Raw genomic sequence first — 25009 nt, forward strand, 5'->3', positions numbered from 1 at the left:
ACCGGCAAAAGTAATAATTATGAATGTGATAAAACACAGCAAGGAGACATTTTAATTGTTTATTAATAAAGTAATGTTTTCTGAATCAGTGTCGGCTGTGAAGATGAAGCTGACATACTGACTCTCGTCATCTCCGCATACTGGACGTGCCTAGAGAGGGAATGCACATTTCATCCGGATTAGGCTACATAATCAGAGTAGCCTATTTCTTTTCGTTTTTAGATATTTCAAGCTTTCTATATATATATATTTCTCATGTCTGCGAGGCAAGCAGCCTATACGCTGAGTTTCGGTTAATTTAGCCTATAAGACGCGCTCCAGTTCACGCGCCAGTGATCGCGTCCGCGCCTGCCATGATTATATTGTCTGCTATATTTGCTTCTTATTTATTAAATCCAGGCAATTGGTTGATGAAACATTGATTAAAATTAAGATAAAATTTTTACAAAACGAAATTCACTTTAAAGAAAGGATTTCTACAAAACAAAACTTAATGAAGTGTTTAAAATCATGTCTGACCCACTCCATGTCTCCCGATAGATTGCCCATCTTATGATGTATTCTGTCTCATGCTTTTCACTTTTCATAATCAAGTAAATGAATTTAAAACATAACATAAGACTATTTAAACATAAATATGAAACTACATTTTCTTTAATGGCTACCAACACGTATTGTACAGTGAAGAGAAATTTCATAAGCAAGAGCGGATCATGAGTCACGAGTTGGATCATGATTAATTTATTCTTATATTTAATATTAGGGGCATACAAGTTATTTGACTTTTTTTTTTTTTTTTTTTTTTTAATAATGTAAGTTACTTTCCCTGGTAATTAGTTACTTTTATAATGATGTAACTCAGTTACTAACTCCGTTACTATTTGTGAGAAGTAACTAGTAACTATAACTAATTACTTTTTTAAAGTAACGTGCCCAACACTGGTACTTACGCGATTAGACATGCTGCATGACGAACACCTCGTAAAGATCCATTTTGAGGGTTATATTAGCCGTTTGAACTTTTTTTTTTTATGTTGTTTAAGGCAAGCGCGAGCTCTTGGGGCGTGGAGCACGAGAATTAAAGGGCCACACACCCTGAATCGGCTCATTTCTAATTATGCCCCAAAATAGGCAGTTAAAAAAAATGAATTAAAAAAAAAAAAAAAATCTATGGGGTATTTTGAGATGAAACTTCACAGACACATTCAGGGGACACATTAGACTTATATTACATCTTTAAAAAAAAAAAAGTTCTAGGGCACCTTTAAACACTTCACATGTTCACAATAATCAAAAAAAAAAAAAAAAAAAAAAAAAAAAAAACACCATTTATACATCACAAGGGTAAAACCCAAAACAAAAACAACTTAGTCTAGGACTGAAGGTGACTAGCAGGGGGAGACTCAAACACCAGCACACTCATTAAATAAAAGGAAAAAAATAATAAATAACCAAATCAAATCATCACACACCAGTGCACATACACAGCACGTCACAAATAGCCCACGAGTCAACCCCGCCCCCTTGCTCTTAGACCTTCAACTCCTAAATTAACAAAACCAAATCATAAAATATGTCCATCAACTAAACAAAAACATTTCCAAAAAATACAAAATTACCCTTGAGCATGCACACACACTAAAATAGCGGGGCAGAAATTCTCCTCTCAATCAACCCGCACAGTGTAACACGAACAGTTATGGCGTGTGCAGCCGCAATCAATATTGAATAATTGTAACATAATGAGTCCACTGGAGGCGAGTGTAGTTAGATCCCAAGTGCAGTTTAATGATAATCCAAAACACGAACATGAAAAAAAACAAAGACATGACTTGACATGGCTTGACTTGACTTGACAATAGACACTGACACTCACCAATAGGGTTAATCAATAGTTTAATGATAATCCAGCACATGAACAAAGACTTGACTTGACTTGACTTGACTTGACTTGACTTGACTTGACTTGACTTGACTTGACTTGACTTGACTTGACTTGACTCTCACCAATAGCAGGTTACATAAAACAAAGCTAGACAAGATAACAATGAAACATAAGGGCTATTTGTACCAAGAGACTAATGACAAACAAGGAACACCTGTGAACAATGAAGGCAAAGGACCAATGACAGGACAGAACTGAAATCACATGACTAAGACAACCAATGAGAGCATGACACATGAGACAGGGGAAGCACATGACATGATCACATGAGGGCAATGGGAAATCACATGGCAAAAACAAGGAAAACAAACATAGCATAACAATAAAATAAACCATAAAACGTGAACATGAAACAATACCAAAACAAGACATGACAATAATGAAGATACCGCCGATTCAGTCACTATTATCTACGTTGAGCCAGCAGCAAAACAGCAGTACTCCGTAGGTCAATGAACAACGAAACTCTGGTAACCCCGGCAACAGAATCCTCCTCGCTAAATTGGTGGTATATACCGCACGTCACACACAACACACACACAATGATTAAACAAATATAAAAACCATGATTCACAAACACAAGGAAGCTACATACCTAGGGTGCGAGGAATCCCAGTACCGGTAAAATCAAAGAGAAATCAACGTACGCGCTGTAATGAAACAAACTAGATTTACTTAACCCGCCCAATACCGGGAGGACAAATGCCCCAAACAACGTGTTCCTACCTGTGAATGGGCTGCAGATATGTCAGTCACAGGAAACTATACAGCTACTGTCCCACATACTACAAAAGGACCAAGCACCAAGTCTCTTCCACATGCCACTCGACCTGCGGAACCGGAAAAGGCAGTACTTCCGTAACGTGATTCTCCGCACGGCAGATCTATATACTATACACCTCTAGCCATGTTAGGCTTACTCAACAAACCGTAATGAACCAATAGACAAAAACCACCCCCCATACTGCCACATATGCATAACATGGTTCCCATTGTTTATAAGTCTCAGAGCGTTAACATATTTTTTTTATTTGGATTTGCTATCAGTGGTCGTCCTCTGTTTCAGTGTCTGATGTGTGTTGAGCGTTACCTGGCAGTGGTTCATCCTGTAACCTTTCTGAAGTACAAACCTCTCAGATATAGAGTGATCTGCTCTGTTATTGCCTGGACTGCAATTTTTGCTTTCTGCTGTGTCATTACTTTGCTTATTTTAATTATCCTCTTTGAGTTATTGTTTGGTTTCATGCTGGCACAGCTCATCCTCTTCCTCTTCATTCAGTTGTTCTGCTGTGTGGCTGTTCTCAGAGCTCTGAAGCAGTCAGGACCAGGAGAGAGAGAGAGGGGGGGGGGGGGGGGGGGGGAGAGAAGAGGAAAACACTATTGCAATTGCTCAAACACAAATTATTTTAAAAACATAAAAAGGTCAAGAGCCCAACTAAAACAAACCCTGACCACCACGATGGTGGCATAATTTATTGACCAATAAAACACCAACATTTAAACCTCTGTTAATTCTCAATAAGAAATTATTTAGACATGTGACAAAAATAAAGTCAATATGGTTCGTAATAAGTAAATCAGATCTTTTACTCAGATCTAAGAGATTTAATGTATTTTACCTTCAGCTGATTTCAATTAAATGGTTTTGGCTGAAGTCACTTGTAGTTCTTGTGTTTCTCTTTTCTTCAGTTATTCTGCTTGTTAACAGCAGGTGTTCATCATTAATGTTAAATCATCCCTGAATTAATAGCTTAATTATCTCATTAACTTTAACTCTGCTTCAGTGTTATTTTAACACTATTCAGAGAGGGACCAAATGTTATCTGAGCAGAGTTGATTTAACTCTGTGGATTTTACTGTGTACAATCACGCTTAAATACATTTATAGAAATGTTGTGTCTCTTGGTCATTTTGTTTCTATGTTGACTGTACTGTATTGTATTGTGGACTGGTGACTGTCAGGATTTGGACATTTATGGGTAATAATTGTGAATAAGCATACTGTCATGCAAGAAAAAAATCAGACTCTGGTGTGAAAACCATAAAGTTACACATAGCATGAATTCAAGTAAATTGCATGTGCTGATTGATTGATTGATTGATTGATTGATTGATTGATTGATTGATTGATTGATTGATTGATGATCATCAATCAATCAATCAGTCGGCCCATGCAATTTACTTGAATTCACCCTATTTGTTGCAGTAAATCAGATGTCTCAAAACTAAATCAAAAGCCCAATTTTAGATGTAACTCTATTCCATTTATAGTTTCAAAATAGCAAATTTGCCTTGTATGATTCATAAAATTGTGTATTATTTTTCATTACAACCTTTATGTAAAATAAAGCTAATGTATGTTTCATCTCAGTGAGTCAAATATTTTAAATCCACTAAAAAGATTCATTCACTGACCCTTCTCTGCAGGGTACATTGTTAGGCCATTGACACTTTGAAAAAACAACAAAAAAAAAACAACAACAAAAAAAAAACATGATATGGTATATTTAATGTTACTCCAGTTTGGATCTGACATCAAAAAGCCTGTAAAAAAAAAAGAAAAAAAAAAAAAGGAATCATAATTCGTGGGTGACAACTACACCAACAAATTAATTGATCTTCTTTTCTTTTTTTTTTCTTTTCTTTTCTTTTCTTTTTTTTTTTTTTTTTTTGCATTCATGTAAATTAAAAACCCTGAATTCTGAAATTCATTTTCCACAGAGAAGTGCAATATTTTTCTGTCCAGTTGTTTACTCAAGACAGTCTATTTTTTGTAACCTCATGATTTTCATTTTGCATAGCCAGTGTCCTATGTGATGAAAATGAAATCATTGACTATATTGTGACTATAAAACAGCAGTGAGCTTCATGTCAAGCCAGAGAGACTGAACCTTCACTCTTCAGGTGAATGCCACTTGAAACCCTATATATATATATATATATATATATATATATATATATATATATATATATATATATATATATATATAAAAGCAACACATTTAAATTAATATTATTATACAATATGATACTTAAAATACAATACAATGCAATATATTATCTGGATATAATTTGGGTATTGTATTGAATTACATTTGGGTGTTGTGTTGAATGCGTAATTTTACCTTCAGATCTTCTGCTTCATGTTGACTGCTAGTGATTTTATTGACTTTTTTTGTACATTTACACTTCTTTCTTTCAATAGATCACAATTGTTCCTTTTGTGCTTCTGGTTGGAGAAGATAAACATGGAACTAATAAAGAACTTCACCACACCTCATTCATTTGCCAACCACACATTTTTTCCATTATGGAAGATAGGAATGTTTGAAATTTGTATGCTTACCTGCAGCTTCATCTCTGGTGTTTCTACACACTCCTATGTGATCTGGCTCATCATCACAGGAACAGGAAGTGGAGTTTTAGCAGAGTTCCTCAACATCAGTCTCTCTCTTTGTGGGATCATTTTCTCTCTGAATTCTTTGCTCCTTATGATCACAAATTGGTTTCTGTTTCCAGTTCTCATGTCATTAACACAGTTTTTAGTTGGACTAGGCATTACTGGTAATCCTCTGTTTCAGTGTCTGAAGTGTGTTGAGCGTTACCTTGCAGTGGTTCATCCTGTAACCTTTCTGAAGTACAAACCTCTCAGATATAGAGTGATCTGCTGCACTGTGGCCTGGATAATCACCATTGGCTACAGTTTTTTCTTCATGATTGTTTTTGTCTCGTCTCCCTTTTATATTTATACATTGCTCTTCTCCACACAGTTAATCTTCTTCCTCTCCATCCAGTTGTTTTGTCTTGTGGCTGTTCTCAGAGCTCTGAAGCAGTCAGGACCAGGAGAAAGAGGGAGAGGGAGAGGGGAGGAAAACCACATGAAGAGAAGAGTGTTTAATCTAATTGTAGTAACAACTGTTAGCTTGGTTATCGCATATGTTCCTTTTACTATGACCGGATTAGTCAGTATTTTGATAGATAAGCTTTCTTCAGCCATCTGGTCAGTTTGTTATATTTGTTTTATGCTGGCTAATTTAGTTCAGCCTGTTCATTATCTGCACCGGAATGGAAAACTCTCCTGCTTTTTTTTGTGAAAAAACTTCATCTGTGACATTTTGTTGAGTTACTAAAATTATATCATCTGATTTGCAACTGTGTCCTATTTTGTTGTAATGATCCGCTGACTACTACATTGCTACTTAACAAATAAATGAATATTTAGACAGGAAAAATGCAGGTATATTGAAATATGTGTTCAGCTGAAAGATTCTAGAACACATTTATGCTGGCGTTATGAACCGTATGTTCTGTTGTTTAGTATAATCGTGTGTTATGGGTTTAGATTTATACAATTTAAAGGTGTGCTTTGTTATTCATGCTTAATGTATTTCATTTTCTCTAAAAGTATATTTTAACAGCTCAATAATTCAAATATAGGGTTTGCATATGGTATTTAATTAAATAATTATTAAATAAAAAATGCCTTGCTCAATTTATAGTTAATTATTTTTATTACACCTTTTATGAAAAATAAAGCTAATGATTAATCCGAGTACACAATCAGTCAGAAATTTAAAAATGACTTATTAAAAAAAAAAAAAAAAAAGTTATTTGATAAAAGACTCAAATATGGGATCTGCACACTGGCTCTCATGAGCAAGATAGATTTAACTCCAGCTTGTCTCATATGGTAAAAAAAAAAAAAAGGTTTAAATGAATCATGACAACTCGCATTACATCAAAAAATTTATTTATTTATTGTTTGTTTGTAAGTTAAAGGGTTAGTTCACCCAGAAATGAAAATTCTGTCATTAATTACTCACCCTCATGTCATTCCACACCCGTAAGACCTTCGTTCATCTTCATAACACAAATTAAGATATTTTTGATGAAATTCAATGGCTCTGTGAGGCCTGCATTGCCAGCAAGTTAATTTCATTTTTCAATGTCCAGCAAAAGGTAGTAAAGACATATTTAAAACAGTTCATGTGAGTACAGTGCTTCAAGCTTAATATTATAAATTTATGAGAATACTTTTGTGCGCCAAAACAACAAAATAATGAATTATTCAACAATATCTAGTGATGGGTGATTTCAAAACACTGCTTCATGAAGCTTTGAAGCTTTACGTATCTTTTGTTTCGAATCAGTGGTTCAGAGCGTGTATCAAACTGCCAAAGTCGAACCATTGAAATTTTAAAACATTCATCAGGTAACAAAGCCTCGTTTACTGAAATCACATGACTTTGGTGCTCTGAGGCTTCATAAAGCAATGTTTTGAAATCGGCCATCACTAGATATTGTTGAATAATTTGTTATTTTGTTTTTTTACTGCACAAAAAGTATTCTTGTCGCTTTATAATATTAAGGTTGAACCACTGTAGTCGAACTGTTTTAAAAATGTTTTTAGTACCTTTCTGGGCATTGAAACATGAAAATAAATTACTTGCAATGGAGGCCTCACTGAGCCATCAGATTTTATCAAAAATATCTTAATTTGTGTTTCGAAGATTAACGAAGGTCTTACAGATGTGGAAGGAAAACAATTAATGATAAAATTTTCATTTTTGGGTGAACTAACCCTTTAAACATGAGTTTTCAAATTGGTTTAGAAACTAAATGTTTTCTGTTTGTGTTTACACAAAACTGTTTATCTTTTGTAATCTCGTGATTTTCATTTTGAATATCTGGTGTCCTACAGTGTATGTGATGAATCAGCCCGTGAATCTCAACAGTGGTGACTGTCAAAAAGAATGTTGCAGTGCATTCTGGGAGCCACCAATTAAAAATTCATCCATGGCTCCCATCATGCATTGCTGCATGAATAAATTATGAGCTGAATTGTCTTAGTAATTTCCTTTATTGTCACTATTTTTATTTTTCTGTTTTTATGTGACTTTTTAGTAGCTTGTTTTCTAATGTGATCTGTTGATCAGAATATGTTGCTTGTCACCATCGTTGAGATTCATACGCTGATTCTTAATGTCTGTGTGTGCCTAAAAGAAAAGTTTTCTTTTTTTTTTTATTTATTCAGAACAACTTTTAAGAAATCATCTGGATTATATTGAAAAAGCTGACCTTCTGAGTCACAGTGCTGCTGTAATCACTAATATAAATCTAACTCAGAGATTGGGCTCTAAATGAGTTCAGTGATTCAGATCATAATGATTATATGAAAACATAACCAACACCACCTGATCATTTCTTCTCTTTAATTATGAATTGAAGCTTTAGTGTTTAAACACACACAGACATCACGAATCAGCATATGATTCTCAAGAACGGTGATGATAAATAAATACAAAATACTGACAAACAGATCAACTCTGAACATCACAAAACAAGCTACTGTCACAACAGAAAAATAAAAGCAAACATGAACAATCTACGAAAATTACAATTAAAATTGATCAACTTTGACTCACTGCACTTTTGGGAAACAGAGCTCCGATCAGAGTTTCTCTGGCCATAACAAATGTGCTCTACAAACACAAAGTTGGTGCAGCCAGAGATAAATTAATGTTAATAAACAGAGTCAAGAGCCCAGCTAAAGGAAATGCTTTTCACCATCATGGTGACTTCAAACTAAACTTTCATTCAAACATTAACATCTAAACATCTGTTAATTCTCAATAAGAACTTTTGTTGATGTATGACAGAAATAAAATCAAACTGGTTAATAATAAGTGTAATAATGTTTAATGGCTGAAAGTCAGTTGTAGTTGTTGTGTCTCTCTCTTTTTCTCTTGTTGTTTCTTCAGCAATTCTGCTTATTAACATCAGGTGTCACCACTAACTGTCAATCACCACTCAGTCATCACTCAATTATCTCATTAACTGTAAAGTCAGAGATGACTTAGGTGTAATTTAAGTGAATTTGGAGATTAATCTCGGGTGACTGAAGAGACGTCATAAATCCCGCCCTCTCAATGCAGTCGAATGAGACTTCAGTGAAAACTTAAAAATAAATTCTGCTTCAAATAAAAATTTCTGAAAGATGGTTTTGGTCATTTAAGGTAGTTGTTATCACGCTGATATATATTCAATTGTTCGTTTTTGTGATCATTTAGATTTTAGCTAGCAATTTGATGCTATAAAAATGGGGTGTGTCGTCATGATTCACAGTTGATTGACAGCTTGTCTGAGGACTGTCGGAGCTTCGAGGGGAGACTGAAGATGTATAACTACTCTCAAAAAGGATGTGTTAATTAATAACACATTTTTTGTGTTATGGCTATTTTAACACATTTTTGTGTCAATTTAAGTTGATCATGTGTAGAGAGAGAGAAAGAGAGAAACAACACTGCACTGTTAGCAATTTCTGTAAATTACACAGTATTTTACTGTAATATGAACTGTATTTTACTGTAAAACAGTTATACAGTATGTTACTGTATTTAAAAGTTGCATTATGGGAAATATCCCATTGGCGTCAATAAAATACAGTATTTTTCATTTACTGTAAACTGAAATACAGTAAAAACAAATGAGCGTGAAAACTGACCAATCACAGAGAGGCTTATTTTTCCGCTTGGAGAAAGAAGAAAAGGAAGACACAAAATACTGACAAACAGATCAACTCTGAACATCACAAAACAAGCTACTGTCACAACAAAACAACAGAAAAATAAAGCAAACATGAACAATCTACGAAAATTACAGGACAATTCAGCTGCATAATTTATTCATGCAGCAATGCATGATGGGAGCCATGGATGAGTTTTGATTGGTGGCTCCCATCATGCACTGCAACATGAAGCACTTTGTTTGATTGTCACCATTGTTGAGGGTCATATGCTGATTCTTGATGTCTGTGTGTGTTTAAAAAAAACCCTTCAGATTATAAAAGCTCTGCTGGATCTCAAGCGGTAACAGTGATGTACTGTAAAGAAATATTATAAAATCTATGTAAATAAATGTCTTATTAAATGTTTTAAAATAACAGTTATTTTACATTATTTTCTGGCGCTCCTGCTGCCAGAAAAGTACCGTCTTTTCACAGGATTTTTTTACAGTTTATCTATGCTTTTTTTCGGACAGTATTTTTCTGTTTTTAAACGGACATTTTCTGGTGCCCCTGCGCCCCTGTGTACTGTAAATATGTTTACAGCAAGTTAAATGGTACTGTAAATATTAATACAGTATTTTTACTGTAAGTTCAATTTACAGTAAGTTACTGGCAAACTGCTGCCAGTAAGTTACTGTAATTTCTACAGGAAATTTTTTACAGTGTGTGTCCAACACAACATGTGTTAAACTATCATCCAATCACATTGCTGCTACGTCACTCCGCAAGCCGTTAAGCAAGTTTGTGCCTCTTTCTTCATCGGTGGATGACTTGTGTTCATTTTGACACATTCATTGTGTTATGATTTTAACACATTAAATGTGTCAGGAAGGTGATCTGCTGTTAACAAGCAGAATCAAAGGAGAAATTCACAATTTTAAGTTACCATCATGGAGATGAGGGTTTGCTTTAGTTCTTGTCCCTTGACTTTATAATATTCAATTTTGTTTGGGTTGCTGTAACTGAGTTATAACAGCCAGACAAGCAAATAAAAAAGACGATCTGGTGGTGTTTGTTATGTTTTCACATAATCAATATTTGTCTTGAACTCATTTAGAGCCCAATCTCTGAGCTAGATTTACATTATTGATTATAGCAGACGATCAGCTTTTTCTGCATAATTCAAAGGTATTACTTAAAAAGTTGTTCTGATCAAAAAAAAAAAAAAAACAAACCTTGATTTTAGGTACACACAGACATCAAGAATCAGCCTGTGAATCTCAACAGTGGTGACAGGCAACATATTCTGATTTTAGAAACATTAGAAAAGAAGCTACTAAAAAGTCACATAAAACAGAAAAAAAAAAAAAAAAAGTGAGAATAAAGGAAATTACTAAGACAATTCAGATCATAATTTATATGAGCTGATAATTTCAGCTGTACAATTTTTTTTTAAAATCAGAACAACTTTTAAAAAATAATCAATAATGTAAATCTAACTCAGAGATTGGGCTCTAAATGAGTTCAGTGATTCAGATCAAATAATGATTATGTGGAAAACATAACCAACACCACCTGATCATCTTTCCTGTTTGCTTGACTAGCTGTTACAACAGGCCAAAAAAATCTAATATTAAGAAGTCAAGGTTCAAGAGCCCAACTAAAGCAAACACTCATCTCCACGATGGTGGCTTAAAAATTGTGATTTTCACCTTTGATTCTGCTTGTTAACAGCAGATCACCTTCCTGACACATTTACTGTGTTAAAATATTTGACTCAGTGAATGTGTCAGAATTAACACAACAAGTGTTGTCCCTAAACTCACACACTGATGTGTAAGAATTTAACACATTTTGAGTCAGTTTTAACACATCCTTTCTAAGAGTGGTATTGCATTCATTTTAACTGGTCAAAAATAGCACATCTATGACACAAATTGTGTGATTTATGACACATTAGTGTGTTAAATATTTTAACACATTGCCTGTGTTAAGAAGAATAACACACTGGTTGAGTTAAAAATGTGTTAAATGTGTTCACAAAATGTGTTGTCCTTAACTAGACACACGGATGTGTTAAGATATAACACAGGTTGTGTTGTTTTTAACACAACCTGTGTTATATCTTAACACACCCGTGTGTTAAATCATCCGCCAATGAAGAAAGAGGCACAAACTTGCTTAACGGCTTGCGGAGTGACGTAGCAGCAATGTGATTGGATGATAGTTAACACATGTTGTGTTGGACACAGTGTCGTTTCTCTCTCTCTCTCTCTCTCACACACATTAGTGTTAAATATTTTATGCCTGTATTAAGAAAAAATAACACACTGGTTGAGTTAAAATTAACACAAAATGTGTTGTCCTTAACTAGACAGACACACAGATGTGTTAAAATATAACACAGGTTGTGTTGTTTTTAACACATCTGTTTTAAGAGTGTAACTATTAATTTTCGATTTCTTTGTTATTTAACACCAACAAAATGAGCTGTTCAGCAGTAAACTGTCCTAACCGACCTACAGGATCTGACGGATCACTGAATTTTTTTCTGTAACTTTAAATGTGGGCTTCATAAGCCAATTAATAAATGTTATTAGTTAAGATAACACACCTAATGTTAACCATGTCGGGAAAAAGCAGGTGATTGTTATCTGGCAGTTACTTATTATTTTTATGGGTATAAAATAATAATTAGCAGGATAAAACTAATGATAGCCTACTCTAATTATAGCAATCGATCTCCTGTAACGTTAGTTGAACTTGATTTAAAATGGCAGCACTGTTTCTGACATTTTAGAGTTGTTTCTAGTGGTATATTGAGTTTATCTACTGAATTTGCTGTTTCAAAAATATTATTGCTCTAGAAACAGAATAGCCTATTATTTTATAGGTAGAATTTTAAATTGTGTATAATTTTTATAGTCTATTTAAAATGTCTATTTTAAGTCTATTATAGTCTATTTTACATGAATGATGACGCAGTCGTCTGGGCGGAAGTTTGATACCGCGACTCCGCCTCCGGGCTCCACTGACGATTCCTTCTGCGCATGCCCAGGCTCCAAACTTTTTTTTTTTGACGTATTGCGTAACGTGTCAGCGCCCATTCGTCGGCCCATTTGGCTTCAGTTCATTAAAATGGAAGAAAGCGGCGTTGCGTCGTCCATCTTTTTTTACAGTCTATGATCGGAAGCAGCTGGCGAAGCGCGGAAGAGAAGAGAGTTCGTGAAGCGCGCGTGCTGAAAACGGAGCGCGTGGAAAGACATTAAAAAGCAGTCATCCTAAAGGAATTGCGACGCAGTGAGTGTTCTGTCGCACAAGTGTCTTCTAGAAGGAAAGCTTGCCGCATCTAAAGAGAGTTGTGAGCGAAAGAAGATCGGAAAGCACGTCAGTGATGAGTCAACCCGAGACGCTGATGGTAGGATGAAAAGTATTGCAGCGAGCTAAATGTTGGCCTATATACGTTGATTTATATTCAGATAAATGTTTTCTTGTGCATTGAAGAGACAATTGTGGTGTAACAGAATTTTGCTTATTAATATTGTGTATAATATTGTTGAATTAGCGTGCATACAGTTAAAGTGTTCATATTGTGTGTACTTGTTACAATGCATTGGATGTTAAGTATATTAATTTAATTTAGTATATTATTCTGTTTTCTTAAAGTTTATCAGCCTAATTTGAGCCTAAACTGCCAAGATATCTATCTTCAATTAAACTAACTACAATCAAACCAAACTAAATTCCATCTGTTGGATAACTGTTGTTGGATGTGAATGGATGTAAAAAATCAACACACTGCAATACAAGTCGGACTGTAAGAAGTTTATTGAAGACTGGAAGTAAAGCCATTTTTTGAGTTAATCCTTGTGTCCGTGGTTGAATAAGCCCTTTTTCGAGTTAGAGGCAGACTGATTTGTGAAATCCAGAATTAACTCGACATTAACTTTAACACTAGTCTGGGTAAACCCAGCCTGATCTGCCGGCGATTTGATTTCGCTCGGCAACTCAGTCTGGAAACCCCTGCATTAATTTCTGCTGCGCTGTTACACTTTTGCGGGAACCAATCACAGACTGGCTTATCCACCTTGCTCGCTATTGGCGGCTATAACACAATGACAATAGAGAAGCGACGGCAAGCAGTTTTCAAACTCTATCTGATCTACCCGTCTCTCGCACGACCGTCACTCCAAAATAACAATGCACAATCACAGTGACGCCGATTGTGTTAAGCATTTACCATATCTGAGAGACATACACTGTAAAAAATGACCGTGATTTTAACAGTAAAAGACTGTAAAAATGCTGCGGTGAAAAACTGTTAATTGGTTTACAGAAAGTTTCCGTACTATATACGGTGAATAACTGTAATAGATCTAACGGTACATTTAATGTAATTTTACGGTAAAATACCGTTAAATTCACAGTTTTTGAAAGTGAAAAATAACAATTCATTGTAAAATTTACAGTGAAAAACCGTAAATTGACATTCCCACAATTCCCTGCGTGACACTTCACATTTGATATATTTTTGTTGAAATAACTCTGTTTCTTCTTAGTTTTTCTCATTTTTTCTAATCAGTTATGTACATTAGGGTTTTATGTTACATCTAATGTTGTTAAATTAATGTTTATTGCATTTTTAAAATTTCATGCATGTTACCATGATGGTGTTTAGTGTGTCTGTGAATGACACTGTGTGCTCCTTCTATATATTAGTATTGTCCTTCTCAGCTTGTGGAAAAGCTGCTTGTGGTGAACTTTGATTCATCATGTGACTCTCATCACCACTGTGTTTGGTGACTGTCAGTGTATAATAAAGATACAAAACAGATATTAGTACTTCATTAGGTTGGTAAATTAACATTATATCAGTTAATGAAATACGTTATTTTACTGTAAATTTTACTGGGATTTTTTTTACAGTGTACTGAAATCCAATGTTAAATATACATATTTAAAATGTAAAATTCACATGTAACTCCGTAAGTATGTTTACGGTTTGATGTCATTTTTACAGTATTGTTCTGGTAACCACAGCTGCCGGTATTTTTCCGTAGAAACAACGGGATTTTTTTTACAGTGTATAGCAGAGCGTTGATCCGACAGTCTCTTCATAGGAAGATTACAAACAGCGATTAATGACACACTATGATTCTCTGCTGTTATTTTGGTGGTTTGCTTCACGATGTGAGTACAGGACTCTTTTACTTCAATGCCCCTTGATGGTGGACAATATTTTTATTATTTGCTCTATATGTTTCGTCTCCCTGCTTCTTGAATCTCGCACCGCCTGAGCTGACTGGAATTCTTTTTGGTTGTTATGACAATGATGTAGTTTAGGGCAGCTATATTCCACATTCATTTACACTGAACCAGAACAGTATCAGAGTCGCCTTTTAAACTCTCGACGATGCTGAATGACTTCTTTAGTTAGCAAACAAATTGCTCGAGTGGGTGTAAATACCGATCACTTTCATGTTTTTTTGCACAACCTGCAAAAATCGCTCGATGCCAATGCTGCTTCTGCAAACCGCGGATCAATGCTACAAACCAATACAAACTAACCCTGCATCTCAATCAGCTCCCTAGTTCCCTAGGTCATGAATCGGTATATCATGCAAGTGAATGTGGCTGATTTCCTGATCAGTGCCCTGACTACTGAACTAGGGAGCTGATTGAGACACACAGTAAACCTGTCTGGAGTTTTCGCATTGCTCTGCAAAGTACGTCACCCGGATCGTTGATCTGATTGGTTGAAGGACTATCCAATTGCGTGACTAATGCTCGTTGATCATGCCTCCTGTGCAGTAGAAAATACATAGCAAACTCCCCAGACCAATGTTCAATTTTAAATTGAGCTTGGTCTGGTGATAACCAGACTACTTTAACACTGCTTCAGAGTTGATTTTTAACACCCGGAAAGATGGACTCATATGGAATGTTTAAAAATGTGTTTAAAATGAAATGTTGTAAAATGTGAAAATGAAAAGGATTTAATAAACTCTGATTTTGATTCAGTGTGTGTGTGTGTGTGTGTGTGTAAAATATATCTCATTAGAGTCATTCACAGCAAAAACTGCAGTGTTAAATTAACTCTCCTGGGAGTATATGTGAGACCATACTCAGAGTGTTAAAGTGTTAAAATAAGAGTGTTAAATGAACACTAAAGTGGTGTTAAAGTTAATGAGTTAATTAAGTGATTAACAGTGATGATTGACCATTATTGAAGATACCTGATGATAACAAGCAGAATCACCAAAGGAGAAAATCACAATTTTTAAGCCACCATCATGGAGATCGGCGTTTGCTTTAGTTGGGCTCTTGACCCTTAACATTTTAAAGTAAAATTTTGTTTGGGTTGTTTTAACTGAGTTTTAACATCCAGACAAACAAATGGAAAAGATAATCAAGTGGTGTTGGTTATGTTTTCACATAATCATTATTTGACCTGAATCACTGAACTCATTCAGAGCCTAATCTCTGAGTTAGTTTTACATTATTGATTACAGCAGCACTGTGATTCTACAGAAGATCAGCTTTATCAATATAATCTGAAGGATTTCTCAAAAGTTGTTCTGATTTAAAAAAAAAAAAAAAATGTTCTTTTAGGCACACACAGACATTAAGAATCAGCCTGTGAATCTCAACAGTGGTGAGAATAATAAAGCATGTTGCAGTGCATTCTGGGTGCCACCAATCAAAATTCATCCATGGCTTTGCTGCGTGAATAAATTATGAGCTGAACTGTCTTAGTAAATTCTTTTATTCTCATATTTTATTTTGATCTGTTTATGCGACTTTTTAGTAGCTTGTTTCTTTAATGTTCAGAGTTGATCTGTTAATCAGAATATGATGAGATTCACAGGCTGATTCTTGATGTCTGTGTGTGCCTAAAAGAACTTCTTTTTTTTTTTTTTTTTTTAATCAGAACTTTTGAGAAATCCTTCAGATTATATTGATAAAGCTGATCTTCTGATGTAGAATCACAGTGCTGCTGTAATCAATAATGTAATTTTAACTCAGAGATTGGGCTCTAAATGAGTTCAGGTCAAATAATGATTATGTGAAAGCATAACCAACACCACCTGATTATCTTTTTCATTTGTTTGTCTTAATGTTATAACTCAGTTAAAACAACCCAAACAAAATTTTATTTTAAAAAGTCAAGGGTCAAGAGCCCAACTAAAGCAAACGCCGATCTCCATGATGGTGGCTTAAAAATTGTGATTTTCTCCTTTGGTGATTCTGCTTGTTATCATCAGGTATCTTCAATAATGGTCAATCATCACTGTTAATCACTTAATTAACTCATTAACTTTAACACCGCTTCAGTGTTCATTTAACACTCTTATTTTAACACTTTAACACTCTTGAGTATGGTCTCACATATACTCCCAGGAGAGTTAATTTAACACTGCAGTTTTTGCTGTGAATGATTGTACACTGTCAAAGCCAATTTTGTACCCTTTTTGAAGGGTCAATTTTTGTACTGTTAAATAAAGGTACAAAATTGGTCTCTTAAGGTACAAATCACAAGGGTACAAATTTGTACCCTTGAGGGTACAGCCCCAGTGACAAGCCATTGTACCCCTAAAGGTACAATTATGTACTTTATTTTCTGAGAGTGTACTGTGAGCATGGTCATCACACATGTTCCCTTTACTGTCACTATATTTATTTTTTTTTATGAAAGAGATAAATATTCAGATCTTGTGGTCAATTAGTTATATTTGTTTTATGCTGGCTGATTTAGTCATGCTTGTTCTTTTTCTGCATCGCACTGGAAAACTCTTCTGCCTCTGTTCTCCAAAAAAACAGCAACTGTGACCTTTCAGTGAGTCATTACATGCTGACACGTTTTTGCTTGAGAGCCAGTTAAGATTAATACTGTAGGTTGCTGGAAGCTTTTCTGCCTCAAAGATATATTTGTATTTTGAAAGGGAAATTATGTGTGGAAAGCTAATGCATTGATGTTTGTTATCATACAGAAACAATAAACTTATGTGCTTTCCCAGTAATATTTATTGTCTAGTTTTTCCAGTGTCCTCATCAGTGCAAAACGTTAGGTGGTAATCATTTTTACAGATGTTATTATTGCAAAAAATCTTAAAGGTCCCGTTTTTCGTGGTTTTTTGAAGCTTTGATTGTGTTTATAGTGTGCAATATAACATGTGTTCATGTTTCGCGTGTAAAAAAACTCAGTATTTTTTACATAATTTACTTATCTGTATACCGCTGTTTCCACTGTCATAAAAACGGGCTGATGACTTCCTTGTTCTATGAAGTCCCTCCTTCAGAAATACGTAATGAGTTCTGATTGTGCCAGCGGTTCCTGTGTTGTGATTCGACAGCTCTTAGCGCACCGTGCCCGGAAAAGTCACGCCTCTTACCATAACGTGGAGATGCATGCGCTCAGTGTTATTGTAAACATGTCTTTCATTTTACCCTATCAATTTGAGCCGGAATCAGACCCGGTGATTGGACTGCGGGATGAAAATAACAGCGTTTCGACGACATGGCGACAAACGCAACTCTTGTGTATTCCTGTGGGCGGAGTTTAGTCAAAAAACTGTTTTAGTGACGTCATTAAAGAAGGAAGTAGAGGGATGTAGTCCAAACTGGCCGTTCGATGTAGGCGTCTTCTGTTAAATAAAATATCTCGCTTGGCATTGAACTTTGAGCTTTAAAATTTTACAGATTTTATTTATACTCTAACAACAACATTACACACTAACTAAAGTTTGAAACATGGGATCACGAAGAACGGGACCTTTAATAGTAGTCACATTGGTAACACAACAAAATAAACTTTTATTTTGTATTGTGTTTGAAAACTGTTGAAACTAATGGGCTACTTCAGTCAAATGACTCGATTCCAGGGCAATGCTCGGAATCATGCAAATACTGTATAAAAAACATTCCGCCTATATGGAATGATGCCGTGTGTGTGTGTGTGTGTGTGTGTGTGTCTGTCTGTGAGTGACAGAAGGAAATGGCTTGTACATTAAATAATCCATGCATAATAAAAAATGAGCTTTTGCATCTGTTGTGTGAATATGTTCCTTTTGGCTTCAGAAATTGAGTACCGTGGCCTTTAAAATGCATTATTTCCACTAATTGTTTGCATAGCTGATGTACTGTGTGTTGGTAAGAATATAAAACCATGCACAAGTATTTGTGTACAAGTACAATGACAACTGTGATGTCTGAGCATCGAGACTGAGCATTCACTCTTCAGGTGATAAACTATTTATTCTATTGTGTTGAGCACAATGTAATATACTAATGCTGTTATCAATCATATTATAGGGGTTATGGGGAGGATAGATGAATTGTTTTGAATTTACGAGCCACGCAATTCCAATTCTGCTTCGGTGAACATTCATTTTACCTTTAGATTTTACCTTCACAACTGGTTGTGATTTAATTAATGGACATGCAGTCTAACCACTAATCTTGATCTTGGTTTTTGCACTTCTCTCTTTAGATCACAATTGCAATATTTATTTAGTTATTTGTTTTTGGAGCGAGAAGACAGAAGAGGAAGACATGAGTAGCTCTGCAGTGAACTTCACCATACATGAGGCATCCACCAACCTCACAACATCTGTATTTTATGAAATTGGCTTCCTTGAATGTTGTGCTTTTGGCTACAGTTTCCTGTTTGGTGTTCCTACAAACTTCTATGTTATATGGCTCATCATCACAGGAAAAAGAAGTGGAGTTACATCAGACTTCTTCATCCTCAATCTCTCTGTTTGCGGAATCATTTTCTCTGTGAACTCTTTGCTCATTTTGTTCACAAAATGGTTTCCGTTCACAGGTCTACTAGCATTATCCCAATTTTTGTTAGGACTTGCCATCTCTGGTTCTCCTCTGTTTCAGTGTCTGATCTGTTTTGAGCGTTACCTGGCAGTGGTTCATCCTGTAACCTTTCTGAAGTTCAAACCTCTCAGATATAGAGTGATCTGCTGTACTGTGGCCTGGATAATCACTCTTGGCAGTTGTTTGGTCTGCATGCTTAGTTTTCTATTTGTATTATATTTTTATACATACGTGTGGTTCCTCTCAATGCAATTCATACTCTTCCTCTCCATTAAGATGTTCTGCTGTGTGGCTGTTCTCAGAGCTCTGAAGCAGTCAGGACCAGGAGAGAGAGGGAGAGAGAGAGAGGAGGAAAACCACATGAAGAGAAGAGCGTTTTATCTCATTCAAGTAACTGTTGTGAACACAGTTATCACATATGTTCCATTTACCATAACTGGATTGGTATCTGCTCTGACAGCACAGCTTTATCATATTCTCTGGTCACTTAGTTATATTTTTTTTACGCTGGCTGGTTTAGTACCACCAGTTCTTTACCTGCACCGAATTGGAAAACTGACCTTCCTCAGCTTCTGGAACAAGTAGAATTATTTAGTCCTTGTATCATTTCAAATTGGGATCTGTCGGGATCTCATACTGTACATTTGAAAATGACAAAAGTGTGACTCATTTAGCAGGTTTGGTTTTCTTAAAACAAACAGTCTAACACAGTCATGTCAATTATACAATTACCAGTGAAAAAAAAAAATAAAAAATCAAGACCATTTGTATGGTCTGACAGTGCATAGATATTGTGCACAGTACAATCACGCTTAAATACACTTATAGAAATGTTGTGTCTCTTGGTCATTTTGTTTCTATGTTGACTGTACTGTATTGTATTGTGGACTGGTGACTGTCAGGATTTGGACATTTATGGGTAATAACTGTGAATAAGCATACTGTCATGCAAGAAAAAATCAGACTCTGGTGTGAAAACCATAAAGTTACACATAGCATGAATTCAAGTAAATTGCATGTGCTGATTGATTGATTGATTGATTGATTGATTGATTGATTGATTGATGATAATCAATCAATCAATCAGTCGGCCCATGCAATTTACTTGAATTCACCCTATTTGTTGCAGTAAATCAGATGTGTCTCAAAACTAAATCAAAAGCCCAATTTTAGATGTAACTCTATTCCATTTATAGTTTCAAAATAGCAAATTTGCCTTGTATGATTCATAAAATTGTGTATTATTTTTCATTATAACCTTTATGTAAAATAAAGCTAATGTATGTTTCATCTCAGTGAGTCAAATATTTTAAATCCACTAAAAAGATTCATTCACTGACCCTTCTCTGCAGGGTACATTGTTAGGCCATTGACACTTTGAAAAAACAAACAAACAAACAAAAACAAAAACAAACAAAAAAACATGATATGGTATATGTTACTCCAGTTTGGATCTGACATCAAAAAGCCTGTAAAAAAGAAAAAAAAAGGAATCATAATTTGTGGGTGACAACTACACCAACAAATTAATTGATCTTCTTTTTTTCTTTTTTTTTTTTTTTTTTTTTTTTTTTTTTTTGCATTCATGTAAATTCCCTGAGTTCTGAAATTCATTTTCCACAGAGAAGTGCAATATTTTTCTGTCCAGTTGTTTACTCAAGACAGTCTATTTTTTTGTAACCTCATGATTTTCATTTTGCATAGCCAGTGTCCTATGTGATGAAAATGAAATCATTGAAGTCGTGACAGCTGTGAAGTGACTATAAAACAGCAGTGAGCTTCATGTCAAGCCAGAGAGACTGAACCTTCACTCTTCAGGTGAATGCTACTTGAAACCCTATATATATGAAAGCAACACATTTAAATTAATATTATTATACAATATGATACTTAAAATATAATACAATGCAATATATTATCTGGATATAATTTGGGTATTGTATTGAATTACATTTGGGTGTTGTGTTGAATGCGTAATTTTACCTTCAGATCTTCTGCTTCATGTTGACTGCTAGTGATTTTATTGACTTTTTTTTGTGCATTTGCACTTCTTTCTTTCAATAGATCACAATTGTTCCTTTTGTGCTTCTGGTTGGAGAAGATAAACATGGAACTAATGAAGAACTTCACCACACCTCATTCATTTGCCAACCACACATTTTTTCCATTTTGGTAAATAGGAATGTTTGAAATTTGTATGCTTACCTTCAGCTTCATCTCTGGTGTTTCTATACACTCCTGTGTGATCTGGCTCATCATCACAGGAACAGGAAGTGGAGTTTTAGCAGAGTTCCTCAACATCAGTCTCTCTCTTTGTGGGATCATTTTCTCTCTGAATTCTTTGCTCATTCTGATCACAAATTGGTTTCTGTTTCCAGTTCTCCTATCATTAACACAGTTTTTAGTTGGACTATGCATCACTGGTCATCCTCTGTTTCAGTGTATAATGTGTGTTGAGCGTTACCTGGCAGTGGTTCATCCTGTAACCTTTCTGAAGTACAAACCTCTCAGATATAAAGTGATCTGCTGCACTGTGGCCTGGATAATCACCATCGGCTACAGTTTTTTCTCCATGATTGTTTTTGTCTCATCTCCTACTTATATTTATACATTGTTCTTCTCCACACAGTTCCTCTTCTTCCTCTCCATCCAGTTGTTTTGTCTTGTGGCTGTTCTCAGAGCTCTGAAGCAGTCAGGACCAGGAGAAAGAGGGAGAGGGAGAGGGGAGGAAAACCACAAGAAGAGAAGAGCGTTTTATCTCATTGTAGTAACTACTGTTAGCTTGGTTATCACATATGTTCCTTTTACTATGACTGGAATAGTCAGTATTTTGATAGAAAAGAGTTCTTCAGCCATCTGGTCAGTATGTTATATTTGTTTTATGCTGGCTGATTTAGTTCAGCCTTTTCATTATCTGCACCGGAATGGAAAACTCTCCTGCTTCTTTGTGAGAAAAGAACTTCATCTGTGACATTTTATTGAGTTACTAATACTTATATTGTCTGATTTGCAACTGTGTCTTATTTTGTTGTAATGATCCGCTGACTACTACATTGCTACTTAACAAATAAATGAATATTTAGACAGGAAAAATGCAGGTAGGGCCTATATTGCAACATCTGTTCAGCTGAAAGATTCTAGAACACATTTATGGGGGCGTTATGAACCGTATGTTCTGTTGTTTAGTGTAAATGTGTGCTATGTAGGGTTTAGATTTATACAATATAAAGGTGTATTTTGTTATTTACTTCATGCTTACTGTATTTCATTTTCTGTAAAAATATATTTTAACAGCTCACTTATTGACAGTATCATATTGTATACATAATCATATATACATTATTAGTTTTTATACAAAATCAATATTAAAATTGTACACAATCAGAAATTGAAAAAAAAAAATTTATTTAATAATTCAGATATAGGGTTTGCATATGGTATTCATAAAAATAATTATTAAATATTAAATGCCTTGCTCAATTTTATAGATAATTATTTATATTACATCTTTTATGTAAAATAAAGCCAATGTACGATTGATCCAAGTACACAATCAGTCAGAAAAAAAAAAAAAAAAAAAAAAAGTTATTTGATAAAAGACTCAAATATGGAATCTGCACAATGGCTCTCATGAGCAAGATACATTTAACTCCAGCTTGTCTCACATGGCAAAAAGTTTAAATGAACATGACAACTCACATTACATCAACAATTTTATTTATTTATTTATTTATTGTTATACACCCAAAAATGAAAATAATGTAATTTATTACTCACCCTCATGCCACACCCACAATTCATTTTAATTCACCTTAATTCATCTTCGGAACACAAATTAAGATATTTTTTGATGAAATCCGATGGCTCAGTGAGGCCTCCATTGACAGCAAGTTAATTTTATTTTTCAATGTCCAGAAAGGTAGTAAAGAAATATTTAAAACAGTTCGTGTGAGTACAGTGGTTCAACCTTAATGTTATGCACCAAAAAAAACAAAATAATGAATTTTTCAACAATATCTAGTGATGGCTGATTTCAAAACACTGCTTCATGAAGCTTTGAAGCTTTACATATCTTTTGTTTCGAATCAGTGGTTCGGAGCGCGTATCAAACTGCCAAAGTAATTGAAAAATTAAATTAACTTGCTGGCAATGGAGACCTCAATGAGCCATCAGATTTTGATCTTAATTTGTGTTCTGAAGATGAACAACAGGGTGTGGAACGACATGAAGGTGAGTAATTAATGACAGAATTTTCATTTTTGAGTGAACTAACCCTTTAAACACAAGTTTTCAAATTAGTTTAGAAAGACTAGGTGTAGACCTAGATTTTTTGCTTTGAGTTAGTGACTGTTAGTGATTTTTATTGACTTCCATGGTACATTTAGACTCTCTCTCTCTCTCTCTCTCTCTCTCTCATAGATCACAACATTTTTCCTTTGTTCTTCTGGTTCGAGAAATGAAGAACTTCACCACACCTCATTTATCTACCAACCTCACAATATATCCAATTTGGGAACTAAGCATACTAGAATTTTGTATGTATACCTTCAGTGTCATATCTGGTCTTCCTACACACTCCTATATCATATGGATCATCATCACAGGAATAAGTGGAGTTGCATCAGAGTTCCTCAACCTCAGTCTCTCTGTTTGTGGAATCTTGTTTTCTGTGAACTCTTTGCTCACTCTATGTATAAAATGATTCCCGTTTATAAGTCTCAGAGCGGTAGCATATTTTTTATTTGGATTTACTATCACTTGTCATCCTCTGTTTCAGTGTCTGATGTGTGTTGAGCGTTACCTGGCAGTGGGTCAGGAGAGAGGGAGAGAGAGAGAAGAGGAAAACCACATGAAGAGAAGAGCATTTTATCTCATTCTAATAACTACTGTGAGCATGGTCATCACATATGTTCCCTTTACTGTCACTATATTTCTTTTTTTCTTTTTTTTTTCTTTTTTATGAAAGAGATAAATATTCAGATCTTGTGGTCAATTAGTTAATATTTGTTTTATGCTGGCTGATTTAGTCATGCCTGTTCTTTTTCTGCATCGCACTGGAAAAACTTGTCTGCCTCTGTTCTCCAAAAAAAACAGCAACAGCAACAGAAGCTTTTCTGCCTCAAAGATATATTTATATTTTGAAAGGGAAATTATGTGTGTAAAGCTAATGCATTGATGTTTGTTATCATACAGAAACAATAAACTTATGCGCTCTCCCAGTAGTATTCATTGTTTTTTCCAGTGTCCTCATCAGTGCATATCTGTCAAAATGTTTGGTGATAATCATTTTACAGATGTTATTATTGCAAAAATCTTAATGGTAGTCACATTGGTAACACAACATAATAAACCTTTATTTTGTATTGTGTTTGAAAACTGTTGAAACTAATGGGCTACTTCAAGTCAAATGACTCGATGCCAGGGCAACGCTCAGGGAATCATGCAAATATTGAGCCTAATGGTTATAATAATATAAATATTAATCCTACCTCAAACCTCAAGCATGACTACCTGTAAAGAATAAATGTATGAAAATGTCAGTATGTTGTTTGCCACAACAGGCTAGTTAAATTTGTTTAACGCTGTAAGCTAATAGCATGCTAATACTTTTGCTAGCTGGCTAATGCTGGCTAAACAAATTGTTAATGCATTTGTATGCTTCAATTCATATTGACTACATTATGAAAATCAAAAAGGAAGTTTTGACTGACCACCAAATGACTGTTTTG

The 25009-nt window shown here is 34.8% G+C and overlaps 2 long non-coding RNA genes across 2 annotated transcripts; one reads left to right on the forward strand and one right to left on the reverse strand.

Moving 5' to 3' along the window:
• Window positions 1-1633: 1633 nt before the first annotated feature.
• Window positions 1634-2930, reverse strand: LOC125253342. The gene is made up of 3 exons (XR_007181413.1): window positions 2672-2930; window positions 2541-2595; window positions 1634-2442 (listed from the first exon to the last, which is right to left on the reverse strand). It is a non-coding gene; the product is annotated as an uncharacterized LOC125253342 (long non-coding RNA).
• Window positions 2931-19204: 16274 nt separating this feature from the next.
• On the forward strand, window positions 19205-22569 carry LOC125253123. The gene is made up of 3 exons (XR_007181366.1): window positions 19205-19670; window positions 20985-21098; window positions 21345-22569. It is a non-coding gene; the product is annotated as an uncharacterized LOC125253123 (long non-coding RNA).
• The last annotated feature ends 2440 nt before the right edge of the window (window positions 22570-25009 follow it).

The sequence above is a fragment of the Megalobrama amblycephala genome, linkage group LG18, assembly GCF_018812025.1.
Source record: "Megalobrama amblycephala isolate DHTTF-2021 linkage group LG18, ASM1881202v1, whole genome shotgun sequence".
NCBI classification, from domain to species: domain Eukaryota; kingdom Metazoa; phylum Chordata; class Actinopteri; order Cypriniformes; family Xenocyprididae; genus Megalobrama; species Megalobrama amblycephala.